This window comes from Littorina saxatilis, linkage group LG9 (assembly GCF_037325665.1).
Source record: "Littorina saxatilis isolate snail1 linkage group LG9, US_GU_Lsax_2.0, whole genome shotgun sequence".
NCBI lineage: Eukaryota > Metazoa > Mollusca > Gastropoda > Littorinimorpha > Littorinidae > Littorina > Littorina saxatilis.
Genome location: NC_090253.1, coordinates 14,783,980 through 14,799,081, shown reverse-complemented (window position 1 = coordinate 14,799,081; position 15,102 = coordinate 14,783,980).

Genomic DNA, 15,102 nt, shown 5'->3' with positions numbered 1-15,102 from the left:
TGGCATCGGGGCGGGGATGTAGCTCAGTCGGTAGCGCGCTGGATTTGTATCCAGTTGGCCGCTGTCAGCGTGAGTTCGTCCCCACGTTCGGCGAGAGATTTATTTCTCAGAGTCAACTTTGTGTGCAGACTCTCCTCGGTGTCCGAACACCCCCGTGTGTACACGCAAGCACAAGACCAAGTGCGCACGAAAAAGATCCTGTAATCCATGTCAGAGTTCGGTGGGTTATAGAAACACGAAAATACCCAGCATGCTTCCTCCGAAAGCGGCGTATGGCTGCCTAAATGGCGGGGTAAAAACGGTCATACACGTAAAAGCCGTGGGAGTTTCACCCCATGAACGAACAAACAAACAAACAAACACTGGCATCGGATCAACGGGGCTGGGCCGCTATTGCGCGGGTCCGCTATTGCGCGAATCTAACCCTAACCCTAACCCTAATCCTAACCCTAACCCTAAAGATTCGCGCAATAGCGGCCCCGCGCAATAGCGGGCCGACCCCGTATCACTTGACTGCATTGACAACAGTGGCACACACTGATATCGGATCAATACACACACCTACCTGACAGCAAATACGAACCCTACAGTGAACAACCAGTTTCTACAGTATTCACAGCGTAGTGTAATAAGCTTCTCGACACATACCTGTTTCTGCAGAACACAACACTGAACATGGAGAAATCTTTTCTGATGAGAGTTTAAACGCGGAAATGATTCCGTAGTGTTGCGTCAAGTGTGTCAATCAAGAACCGTAAGTGCTGTCTTTCTTACCTAGAGTTACCTGAGCGCACTTTTGGTTCCGTGTAAAGTGAAAGTAGAGTGTATGTGTGTGTGTGTGTGTGTGTGTGTGTGTGTGTGTGTGTGTGCACGGTGTGTGTGTGTGTGTGTGTGAGCCTCTGTGTGTGTGTGTAAACACACAATGTTTTGAATGTATCGTGATATTGATAATTTGGTTTAGAGACGAGAAGTAGCTCTCTTAATTCGGTGTGAAGAAAAGTCATTTTTGGAGGGCTCAAAAAAGTGCAAAAGTTTAGCTGTATAGGGCAGATTATTTATCAGCCACACGTACAATTCGGAATTCAAAATATCAGCGTGACTTAGGCTGAGGAATCACATTTTTAATGTTATTTTCAACAGTACATTCTACCCTGTAAGAGTATAGTGAACAGGTAATCGTGTCGTTCTGTGCTGCACAAAATGGAAGGCACAACTCATCCTCTGAGAAACCGGCACGGTTGGCCTAGTGGTAAGGTTGGCCTAGTGGTAAGGTTGGCCTAGTGGTAAGGTTGGCCTAGTGGTAAGGTTGGCCTAGTGGTAAGGTTGGCCTAATGGTAAGGTTGGCCTAATGGTAAGGTTGGCCTAGTGGTAAGGTTGGCCTAGTGGTAAGGCTGGCCTAGTGGTAAGGTTGGCCTAATGGTAAGGTTGGCCTAGTGGTAACGTTGGCCTAATGGTAAGGTTGGCCTAGTGGTAAGGTTGGCCTAATGGTAAGGTTGGCCTAGTGGTAAGGTTGGCCTAATGGTAAGGTTGGCCTAGTGGTAAGGTTGGCCTAGTGGTAAGGCTGGCCTAGTGGTAAGGTTGGCCTAGTGGTAAGGTTGGCCTAGTGGTAAGGTTGGCCTAGTGGTAAGGTTGGCCTAGTGGTAAGGCGTCCGTCCCGTGATCGGGAGGTCGTGGGTTCGAACCCCGGCCGGGTCATACCTAAGATTTTAAAATTGGCAATCTAGTGGCTGCTCCGCCTGGCGTACGTCTGGCATCATTATGGGGTTAGTGCTAGGACGGGTTGGTCCGATGTCAGAATAATGTGACTGGGTGAGACATGAAGCCTGTGCTGCGACTTCTGTCTTGTGTGTGGCGCACGTTATATGTCAAAGCAGCACCGCCCTGATATGGCCCTTCGTGGTCGGCTGGGCGTTAAGCAAACAAACAAACAAACAAACAAACAAATCCTCTGAGTAGGTCATGCTGACTTGTTCACTGCAAAATGTCATGGTCAAAGTTCTGAGAAAAAAATAAAGATGTTGCGACGCTCCGTTTTTGTCAAATATCGTCTTACGTCATTTCCTTACTGTCTGGCGTTGATTCTTAGTCTGTTGCTCTCTCTTGTAACAGAAAAAGCGGAGCAACTGAAATGCATCTTCAACATGGATTGTTTGCGTTGTTAGAGTGTGAGAGCGTTTCAGTTGGTAATCATTTCAACGCGCGTGTGCGATGTAATTTTTGCCGAACACGCTTTTCACGCCATTGTTCATGCTTAAATCTGAAAAACATAATCAGAAAACACCCAGTGGGTTTCTATGTGTGTATAAACGTACAGGAGCGCTTAAAGTTAAAGTGTAACCCACACGACACTTCAACCCCTTCTAGAAGAATGGAAACACACACACACACTGTCACACACTCACACACTGTCACACACACACTGTCACACATACACGTACAGGCGCACACACACACACACACACACACACATACACACATGCACACACACACACACACACACGTACACTGTCACACATACACGTACAGGCACGCACACACACACACACGCACGCACGCACACACACACACACACACACACACACACACACACACACACACACACACACTTCCCACAAGACAAAAGACAAGATTATTCACGTTAAAGAAACCTCCCAAACAGATTTGTTGCTGTTGACTTTATTTTAAATTTGATTTAGACCATGCAAAATAATAACCACGTGAGCAAAGAAAAAACAAAGTAAAGAAGAAAAGGAACAAAGCAAACAAGAAAAATTAAACTATTTATCCGAATGTTTCATGTTCACAATGTTAACAGAGGAGCAGCACACTCAATGTCAATAAGAAGCGACAATTTCAGTTCTTGGTTGTTCGGGGTCCTGCAGCTAATAAAAAAAGATGTAAAAGACAAACTTTTCTCACATCTGTAATAGTCGGCCGTGAGTTTCATGCGGCACATCAATACATGTCAATTCCTTGCATCTCCTAGTCCTGAGAGCAATACATATATACTACCAACAAGGTAATTTACGTTACTGTCCGGGCGTACTTTTTAAGAACATAATTATCCTGAGAGCAATACATTATACTACCAACAAGGTCATATACGTTAATGTCCGGTCGTACTTTTTAAGAACATAATTATCCTGAGAGCAATACATATATACTACCAACAAGGTAATTTACGTTACTGTCCGGGCGTACTTTTTAAGAACATATTTGTTTTGTTTTAAATACAGACAAGCGGTTTCTGCACACATGCACTATCATTTTAAATGACACGACCATCAGTGCTGTTGGTGCCGTCATTGTTTGAGCAGTAAGTCCTTGTGCGTCGACACCATGGCGAAAAGTAAATGTCCGGGGCAAAAGGTGTAAAAGCAGAAACTTATATGTTTCGGGAATATGATTGCATTTTGGGGGCCTTTTTACACACGAATATACGTAAAACAACCTTCAAAAGTGTTTAGTTTATCTTTCTTTATTTGGTGTTTAACGTCGTTTTCAACCACGAAGGGTTATATCGCGACGGGGAAAGGGGGAAGATGGGATAGAGCCACTTGTCAACTGTTTCTTGTTCACAAAAGCACTGATCAAAAATTTGCTCCAGTGGCTTGCAACGTAGTACAATATATTACCTTACTGGGAGAATGCAAGTTTCCAGTACAAAGGACTTAACATTTCTTACATACTGCTTGACTAAAATCTTTACAAAAATTGACTATATTCTATACAAGAAACATTTAACAAGGGTAAAAGGAGAAACAGAATCCGTTAGTCGCTTCTTACGACATGCTGGGGAGCATCGGGTAAATTCTTTCTCGTCCCAACCAATATGGGACTCCCCCCCTAACCCGCGGGGGGCGTTTAGTTTATGTGCAAGGCTTTGTTTACTGCTGCGGTGAGTCTGGGTCCAGCAAAGAGGTCACTAAGAGGACAAGAATAGAGTTGGGGGTTCCATTACCGTCATCTACATTACCGGCTTTTTCTAGCAACAGAGAAACAATTTATGTTCCAACTTTTGATATGGTTTTTGCCCACAGGAGCATACTATGAGAACAATATTTGCAATGCCTTCAAGTGACTCCTGGCTCTGTTGTGAGGTGAAATAGTGCAGAGCTACCGTCATCTACGTTAGGCCCGGCGCTCACCTATGTAACGCCAGCAGGACAGACGACGCACTGCAGATTATAGAGGTGATTCTTTTTTTTCCCCGAGCCTGCTACACGTTGCGTGAAAAGAAAACAGGCCAAGTATTCGTCATAATCCCCATCGCAGCATGCAGCGCCGCTGACTCTGCGCAGGTCTATTTTGCCCCTTACCGTCATGCACGTTACCGTCATGTAGCTTGAATACAGACAAATATAGTACGACCATTATGGGGGTTTTCTAAATCACGACGGGCACTAATTATCCCGTGTTTAAAGAACGATGAAGCTACACACAAATATAGTACGACCATTATGTGGTTTTTGTCTAAATCACGACGGGCACCAATTATCCCGTGTTAAAGAACGACGAAGCTACACACAAATATAGTACGACCATTATGGGGGTTTTCTAAATCACGACGGGCACTAATTATCCTGTGTTAAAGAACGACGAAGCAACACACAAATGTTGGGAGTTGTTCAACATCTACTGGTCGCTTCTTATTGACATTGGGTGAGCGTCGCTTAGCAACTGAAGTCTGACGTGCCTGAAAACACCTCCGCGTGTAAAGGGTTTGCAGCCAGTGCAGTGAAGACAAAGCGGAACAATTTTCTCGGCTCGCGTTGCAGCAAGCATTTCAAAATCATATTCTGAGTCTAACACTACAGACGTGACCTTGCCATTGGAGGAAGTTGCGTTCATTGTAGTCAAGTCCTCACTCGGTTGAACAAACCTCAAAAAAGCATGTACAATAATTAAAGTCGGTACACTGGCAGATAACATACTACGGTATAGCACACCCACAAATGAAGGGAGACAATTTAACGTTGTTGTCGCCCCTGGCAAGCTAGTGTAACATTCATAAAGAGCAGCTCGTCAAGTACCAAAATCACATTTTCTGAAAGGGAAAATAACTTACTCATTAAATAATGAGTTGAAACACGTCATGACACACTGATACTTGTATGGGGGTGAAATATAACTTACTCATCAAATAATTAGTTGAAACACGTCATGACACACTGATACTTGTATGGGGGTTAAATATAACTTACTCATCAAATAATTAGTTGAAACAAATCATGACACACTGATACTTGTATGGGGGTGAAATATAACTTACTCATCAAATAATTAGTTGAAACAAGTCATCATGACACACTGATAATTGTATGGCGGTGAAATATAACTTACTCGTCAAATCAGGAGTTGAAACACGTCATGACACACTGATACTTGTATGGCGGTGAAATATAACTTACTCGTCAAATCAGGAGTTGAAACAAGTCATGACACACTGATACTTGTATGGCGGTGAAATATAACTTACTCGTCAAATCAGGAGTTGAAACAAGTCATGACTCATGACACACTGATACTTGTATGGCGGTGAAATATAACTTACTCGTCAAATCAGGAGTTGAAACACGTCATGACACACTGATACTTGTATGGCGGTGAAATATAACTTACTCGTCAAATCAGGAGTTGAAACACGTCATGACACACTGATACTTGTATGGCGGTGAAATATAACTTACTCGTCAAATCAGGAGTTGAAACAAGTCATGACACACTGATACTTGTATGGCGGTGAAATATAACTTACTCGTCAAATCAGGAGTTGAAACAAGTCATGACACACTGATACTTGTATGGCGGTGAAATATAACTTACTCGTCAAATCAGGAGTTGAAACAAGTCATGACACACTGATACTTGTATGTCGGTGAAATATAACTTACTAATTAAATAATTAGTTGAAACAAGTCATGACACACTGATACTTGTATGGCGGTGAAATATAACTTACTCATCAAATCAGGAGTTGAAACACGTCATGACACACTGACACTTGTATGGCGGTAAAATATAACTTACTCGTCAAATCAGGAGTTGAAACAAGTCATGACACACTGATACTTGTATGGCGGTGAAATATAACTTACTCATCAAATAATGAGTTGAAACACGTCATGACACACTGATACTTGTATGGGGGTGAAATATAACTTACTCATCAAATAATTAGTTGAAACAAGTCATGACACACTGATAATTGTATGGCGGTGAAATATAACTTACTCGTCAAATCAGGAGTTGAAACACGTCATGACACACTGATACTTGTATGGCGGTGAAATATAACTTACTCCTCAAATCAGGAGTTGAAACAAGTCATGACTCATGACACACTGATACTTGTATGGCGGTGAAATATAACTTACTCATCAAATAAGGAGTTGAAACAAGTCATGACTCATGACACACTGATACTTGTATGGCGGTGAAATATAACTTACTCATCAAATAAGGAGTTGAAACAAGTCATGACTCATGACACACTGATACTTGTATGGCGGTGAAATATAACTTACTCATCAAATAAGGAGTTGAAACAAGTCATGACTCATGACACACTGATACTTGTATGGCGGTGAAATATAACTTACTCATCAAATAAAGTGTTGGAACCAGTCATGACACACTGATACTTGTATGGCGGTGAAATATAACTTACTCGTCAAATCAGGAGTTGAAACACGTCATGACACACTGATACTTGTATGGCGGTGAAATATAACTTACTCGTCAAATCAGGAGTTGAAACAAGTCATGACACACTGATACTTGTATGGCGGTGAAATATAACTTACTCGTCAAATCAGGAGTTGAAACAAGTCATGACACACTGATACTTGTATGGCGGTGAAATATAACTTACTCGTCAAATCAGGAGTTGAAACAAGTCATGACACACTGAGACTTGTATGGCGGTGAAATATAACTTACTCGTCAAATCAGGAGTTGAAACACGTCATGACACACTGATACTTGTATGGCGGTGAAATATAACTTACTCGTCAAATCAGGAGTTGAAACACGTCATGACACACTGATACTTGTATGGCGGTGAAATATAACTTACTCATCAAATAAGGAGTTGAAACAAGTCATGACTCATGACACACTGATACTTGTATGGCGGTGAAATATAACTTACTCATCAAATAAAGTGTTGAAACCAGTCATGACACACTGATGGCGGGGACTGATCTCTACTTTTCCTGTATTAATATAAGGACAGTCCCACAAAATAAACATCAAATTGCGATCTTACTTTTTGTATCCTCAAGTTGCCTGATGTTGACTGATATTCTGAGCTGTAACTCATAATCAAATCAAATCAAATCAAATCAAATCAAATCAAAGCAAATCAAAGCAAAGCAAAGCAAATCAAATTTTCAAATTTCTCCATCTGAGAAATTACATCGCGCATAAACATGAAGACAAGCGGATGACTAAAACATAACATTAAAATAAATGTAGATTTTTATATAACCAACAGTCTCGATGAATACAAATAATCTTCTCGGGAAGATATAAATAATTCATAAACACACACACACACACGTACACACACACACACACACTCACTCACGCACACACTCACACACGCACTCACGCACGCACGAACGCACGCACGCACACACACACACAAACACACACACACACACACACACACACACACACACGCATTTAGATGTAAACAAATCATTAATCAACATGTGTTGAGATTTCTTAAAAATCTACAACTACAGCAAAATAAATTCGCAGTGATATCACAAAAATTCAAACAGCAGCATCGTGATCACAGAAGCAAAACAGATTACTGTTTGTTCAAAAACATAATTATAGAAAATAAAACTTGTACTGGCTCTGACACCTTCACCTTCAGTACACGGAACAGTTTGCCGGATGACAGACAATAGAAGTACTGCGCAAGCACATGCGTTTCATCATTCGCAATCACACCAGCCTTTCGCACGACTCTTCTTCCATACAGCTCAGTCAAACTCAACTGTCTCTCTCCCACAATCACACCAGCCTTTCGCACGACTCTTCTTCCATACAGCTCAGTCAAACTCAACTGTCTCTCTCCCACAATCTTACTTCACATTCTCACCACTCTGTCAAGAACATTACGGTTTTGATGCTCAGACCACCAAACCAACAGACAAAACCAAAAGTAAGCACAGACTCAATAAAACTTCTGTACAAAGTTTGTGAAATGTTTGAGTTCACATTAAGAGATCTCAGCTTCTGTAAGCAATACAGCCGTGGCTGACATTTTGTGGACAGATTGAGTGTTTTCATTAAAACTCAGTGTGAGGTCAATCACTGCACCGAGGTACTTGTACTCACCCACTCGCTCAACTTGCGCACCGTCGATCAAAAGGTCAGGGGTTATAACAGGCTTCTTTTTAAAATCAGCCGTACATTTTCTGTCTTTAATTAGATCCCCCCGCACATTCACTACTCCGCTGCACATTGCAGAGCATATGGATATCAACTCCAGGCATTGATAAGTTAAAATTATTCAGTTTTTGTTTGACGATGATGCTTATTATGATGTCTATGATGTTAGTGCTGCTGCTGCTGCCGCTGATGATGATTGTGCGCACGCACACACACACACACACACACACACACACACACACACACACACACACACATTTGTTTTTATCAGAATAGATAACAGTTAAATATAGTGCTCAAGAAGCGGTGGAGGGTGACGAAGGCTGTCACACCAGGTCCAGGGAATACTGGCCACCACGTCCCATACTGCAACCGACTTCACGTCCACCATCCCACTGCACGTCCACCGTGCCTTGTGGATCCTCGCCCCTCTGTGCTGTTAGTCTTGACGGGATGGCCGTCACTGTGCCTTTCATGCCCTGCACACAGTACACACTGGTCACTGCTCGTCTGTCACTGTCATCACTGGCACTGGTCACTGCTCGTCTGTCACTGTCACCACTGTTCACTGCTCGTCAGTCACTGTCACCACTGTTCACTGCTCGTCTGTCACTGTCACCAGTGTCCACTGCTCGTCTGTCACTGTCACCACTGTTCACTGCTCGTCTGTCACCACTGTTCACTGCTCGTCTGTCACTGTCACCACTATTCACTGCTCGTCTGTCACTGTCCCGACTGTTCACTGCTCGTCTGTCACTGTCATCACTGTTCACTGCTCGTCTGTCACTGTCACCACTATTCACTGCTCGTCTGTCACTGTCCCGACTGTTCACTGCTCGTCTGTCACTGTCATCACTGTTCACTGCTCGTCTGTCACTGTCACCACTATTCACTGCTCGTCTGTCACTGTCCCGACTGTTCACTGCTCGTCTGTCACTGTCATCACTGTTCACTGCTCGTCTGTCACTGTCACCACTATTCACTGCTCGTCTGTCACTGTCCCGACTGTTCACTGCTCGTCTGTCACTGTCATCACTGTTCACTGCTCGTCTGTCACTGTCACCACTATTCACTGCTCGTCTGTCACTGTCACCACTATTCACTGCTCGTCTAGCTGTCACTGTCCCGACTGTTCACTGCTCGTCTGTCACTGTCAGTACTGTTCACTGCTCGTCTGTTACTGTCACCACTGTTCTGTCCTCGTCTGTCACTGTCACTACTGTTCACTGCTCGTCTGTCACCTTTATCGTTGTTCATGGCCTTTTGTAATGGCTTTCATGCTCGCACACGCGCGCGCAAGCGAGTGTGTGTGTGTGTGTGTATGTGTGTGTGTGTGTGTGTGTGTGTGTGTGTGTGTGTGTGTGTGTGTGTGTGTGTGTGTGTGTGTGAGTATGTGTATGTGTGTGTGTATTTGTTTCTGGCTGGTTGACTTTTTGTGTCTGCGTATGTACCTCTGATTGTGTTTCTCCAAAACCAAATTAAACATTAACGCACATCAACAGTAAGTTTACCAAAGGAAATCAGAAGGTAAACATGTATAGCATTCTTTAACCGAGTCCTGAATAACGTTACAGTGACAGTGGCAACTCTTAAAGTAATAGTAATACACTCGACTCCACTTAGCTCGACCCCGCTTAGCTCGTCCGCCGTTTAGCTCGTCGCCATATTTTTTCCCCGGGCTGACGTCCTTCTTTGTATCTGTAAAATTAAGCTGGTTAGCTCGTCCGCCGGTTAGCTCGTCCGCCGCTTTGCTCGACCAAACTTTCCAGTCCCAAGGCATGGTGTGACGTCATTTACGCCGGATAGCTCGTCATAACGACATTGTGTCGTCAGCGATGACGTCTTCTGACAGGATGACAGTAACAAAAGAACGTTCCATAAACTGCCAGACTTTTCGAATTGAATGTCAAAGAAGAAAACATGCGCTGTTTATCTGATTTTGCTACTTTGTTTCAATTTTCTCCCACTTATTAGAAGGTACAATGTACACACAAAACTTTCTTTGTATGACTAATTAGAATAATGTTTGGACAATGACACCTGTCAATCATTTCTGGCATCCATCTGTCACTCAGTCCTAGACAAATGCCAATCGTTGGGTAGTCTCACAACGCAGAAAAGATGCAAACGAAACGAAAGGTGCAGGGTCTTTCCCTGAAAAGGAAAATGGAAGTTATTCAAATAATGGAGGACAATCCAAGCAAACTCCTAAAGACCATAGCAGACGATCTTGATATCCCACGAACGACGTTGTCCTCGATCAAGAAAGATAAAGTTAAGATCAAACAGCAGTATAATAGCGGCGAACAAAAAGCATCACGGTTCCGAATCAGAGGGTCAAAGTACGACAACATCGACTGCGCACTGCTGCAATGGTTCACAGAGCAAAGGTAATTCAAGTAACATGTATATCTAAGAAGCGTGTTTATGTTTTAATAATCAGTTGGGTCAGGGAAGGTTCTGTTGTTTCTTCCTTACATGTACATGTAATTATACAACCAAAATTGTGTCAGGAAGTGAGAAGCCCGCCATGGGGGACGTAGCTCAGTCGATAGAGCCGCGTCGCGCCAGTTTCTAACTGTGCCGTGATGTCTTTGCTACTGGTTCGATCCTCATCTTCGGGGTGGTTGATTTTTCAGTCAATCCGGGGTCTACTATTGTCAGACTCATTTCGCGCCTGTATGCCGACATGTGCCTATTATGGAATTAGCACTGACACTGGCATGGACTCCTGTGCTCAGAGTAGATAGAAGAAATTCCTGGACAAATGAAACTTAAAGTAGTTTCTCACAAGTCTATAACTTCAAGTTCTCTCTCTCTCTCTCTCTCTCTCTCTCTCTCTCTCTCTCTCTCTCTCTCTCTCTCTCTCTCTCTCTCTCTCTCAGTCTCTCTCTCTCTCTCTCTCTCTCTCTCTCTCTCTCTCTCTCTCTCTCTCTCTCTCTCTCTCTCTTCTAGATCTCTCTGTTATTTTCATAGTAACACATGTAAACCCAATGTGCGAAACGAATATAAGCTCTACCAACAACACCAAAATCTTACCGAGTCTATGAACATAAATTCTGACCATTGCACGTCATAGCTCCTACTCCATGGTGATGAAAGGATTACTTCTGGTTTGTAGACACGGTAAAATGTCATGTTGTGAACAAAGGGCTATTCGAGGATGATCTACTAGATTGATAGTTATCTCAGAACCTGATACACCCGTTTACAAGTGTTTATGTGCTTTTAATATTGGTCTGGACGAATTCGCCGGATAGCTCGTCGCAGCATATCCCCCAGGGAAATTGGACTCCGTTTACCTCGTCCGCTGCTTAGCTCGTCGGCCGGTTAGCTCGTCGCGAATTTTTCGGTCCCGAGAGGGACGAGCTAAGCGGAGACGACTGTACAGGAGTAAACGGCTTACCGGATATACACTAAATAAGAAGGACCCCCGGCAGGTTTCACGGTAATCAGACTATTTGATGTGTGTAAACTTTGCCTTCACATTACTTGCTTACTGTGTTGATTTTCATCATTTTTTCTGCTTGGCATGAGTAAGTATGGTATTTGCAATACAAAAAAATAAATAAAAGCTAAAATGTTTGTGTTTGAGCAATTATTTGGGCGAGTTTTTCGAAGCGAACGTGTGAATCCTGACAGACACCATTTCCTTCTGTCACATGACCCCATTTCAAAGTGTGATTCAAGCAGACACGAAAATAACACACAAAACTTATGATAATTGGGTTATTAATTCAATTAATACACAAGGTTAGTCTCTGACTAGATAAAATGGGGGAAAACATATCAAATAGGAGCATAAAACCGTTTCTGGAAAAATGTTCAATCGCCACCGAAAGCGTCTGTCAGGAAAAAAAACACGTGTTTTGTTTGAAAAGCAAAGCCTAATTTTACACATCGCGTGCTTTTGTCTTTGTTATTCTTGCTTGTCAACATCATTTTATTGATGTTCTTCACTGGAAAGCAGGTGTATCATCAACAGTATCACAAAATCGCAAAGAATGAACATTTTTGTTGTGATCCGACCGGTGTCTGTAGACTGAATCACACGTTCGGCAAACTTCGTTTTTAACGGAAATAACCGAGCCTTTCATCGGAAACGACGTTTCAACCGCTTTAGATCGTATGCAGGAAGAAAATGAGGAATGCGATACCCAGTGAGTAAAACATTTAATTGTTTTTAGTGCCTTTTGATCAAGTTTTGTTGCGTCTGTCGGCAACGTTCGTCAACCCAACGTTCGACACAGCAACGCACGCATAAGGATTTGCAGCGTTTGCATTCGGAAAAGTGAGGGATTTGTCAGTTCGTTTGCATAATTTCAATCGCTAGTAGGTTTTCCCTTCGTCTCCCATTCTTGTGTTTGCATGTTATTGGCATTTCATTGTGTAAATTGAACGTTTGTGAGTAACAGTAGTACAATCTGTCGAACGTTGGCGACGCTGACAGACGGAAATATCGAACGTTGCCTTTAATGACAGAAGGGCTTGGCGATCGTACTTTCGATTCGTGGGAACACAATATAGAGACAGCAATGTGCGCTCGTTACCACAACGGTCATGAACCGGTGTAACACGACATTTTTACTCCACGAAAAATTGACTCCGGGCAGGTTTCACGGTATTGAGACATTCTGTTGACTGCACAATGTGCTCTGATTTCTAACTTGTACCAATTTTTGTTTATATGCTATGCAAAAATGTGTCATTTTGAATAAAATTCTGAGAAAAAAATCGTTTGAGTTGTTTTTGTTGGCATTTTATGCACATGTGTATGGAAGCGAACGTGTGAATCCTGACAGACGCCATTTTCTTCTGCATGACAGCAGCCAACCTTTGATGTGAAAAGAGAAACGCAAAGGCACTCGATTCACACTAAATGGTCATATTTGATAGCAGAGCTGCAATATCTAAACATACAAACAAACAAAATTGCCCAAATATGAATTTTGCATTGCATATTTTGCACACAAAAAATCCAATCAAGAACCGGAAGCTGTCTGTCTGACACCAAGTCTTCACAGATAAACTAAGTAAGCTACTTTACCATAAGAAATGATAACATGATTTTATTTTGACATTGAAAACACACCTTTTTAGTCTGTACGTCTGGAAAGCAATTACAATGACCGAAATTTCGCGAAATTTCGTGCCGTGTCCATTTTTGGGAATGTCCGACCGTGGTCGACCAACGATCGCTACTATCACTTACATTGTAATTTCCGGGAAATCCTATGCCGGATGTGACGTATTACACACTTTTCAAAGTTGAGGCCCAATGCGGGATTTGTGCTAAATTTTTTCAGGTGCGATTTTGTTGTTTTTATAGCCTTTTTGTCGAGTAATATTCCGTCTGCCAGCAACGTTCGCTACCACACGTTCGCCACTGCTTCATGCTCGATCAGATTTTTGTTTGAGCTTTTTCACAGATTATAGACGTTTGATTAACGTTTTCTTTGCAGTTCTGGATTTCTAACCGGTGTCTCTTTGCTGATTTTGCCGATTCACTTTTCATACACGAGCGAGAAGTTGCTGTCAGCTAGCAGACGTTGCAAACGTAGGCAGTACTGACAGGCGGAATTGTTTTTCACTTAAAGTTAAAATAAAATAGATTTGTTTTACATTCTGTATTCATATATGTATGCAATAATCATTATTTTAGAATAAAACGAGCGAGTGTCTTTTAATGAAAAAAAAGTGTTCCTTGTTAATGAAACATGTACGAGGGGTATTCTTGAAGTCCTTGGAATCTTATATTAGCGCACAGCCCACCGTTAATTTGACCACGCCATTTTCTCGAAAGATCCTTCCTGAGCTGTGACACACGTTGACATTCTGTAAAAATACCTTTCAAAGATTTCGGCGTGAGTGTTTTTGCCGATGCCCTAAATGACCCTCGTTTACTCTCGGACAGCAGCATCAAGGCTCTCGTAACGGTTTCCTCAGAGCTTTTTCTTTAAATGTGAAAACAGGAAAACGTCAAACGGGGCATATTCAGGAAAATATAGTGAATGAAACTTCAGGCAGACATCCTAATTTGTAAGAAATTCGATTACGGGACATTTTAATGGACATAGCATCAACCCTCAAGTACCCGTGTTTGGCGCCAAACTTAAAACACCACGGGCAGGCAATGATGCTTGTACTACTCTAAGGTAACCGTACGCTGCTCCCGGCCTTATATAATTGTGGCGATTTGTCCTTGTTTTCCAAACAAATATGACCACCTTCTTCTTGCCAGTGTTCCGAGATCACCAATAGTTGATAGGGGTGGAGCCGTTTAGGAACATCACAACGGCTGATCGATGTGTTGCCCGGGGTCAGATTGATAGACCCAAGTCCCCATCGCCTTCGACAACATTCATAAAACCCTTACACTCTCTATAGTGACAATTGGAGAATATTTGTATGCAAATTCCGAGACAAACCCCCCTTTTGTACAATAAAAGAGCACGGGCACCCACTGTCTGCAACCCTCGTGTACCCGCAAAGGCTTGTGCCAGATCACATTCAATTACCTATGTGTCCTTTGCCTCCGTGTGTGTCCTTTGCCTCCGTGCATCATCTCTCTTCAAGGTTTCAGCGACAGCAACGTTTGTTGCAGTAACAGCATTCAACTGTCGGTCTGGCCGGGTGTCATCTTTGAAGACGTGTCTACCCGATTTAAATTCATTGTACCAGTTGTAAGTACTC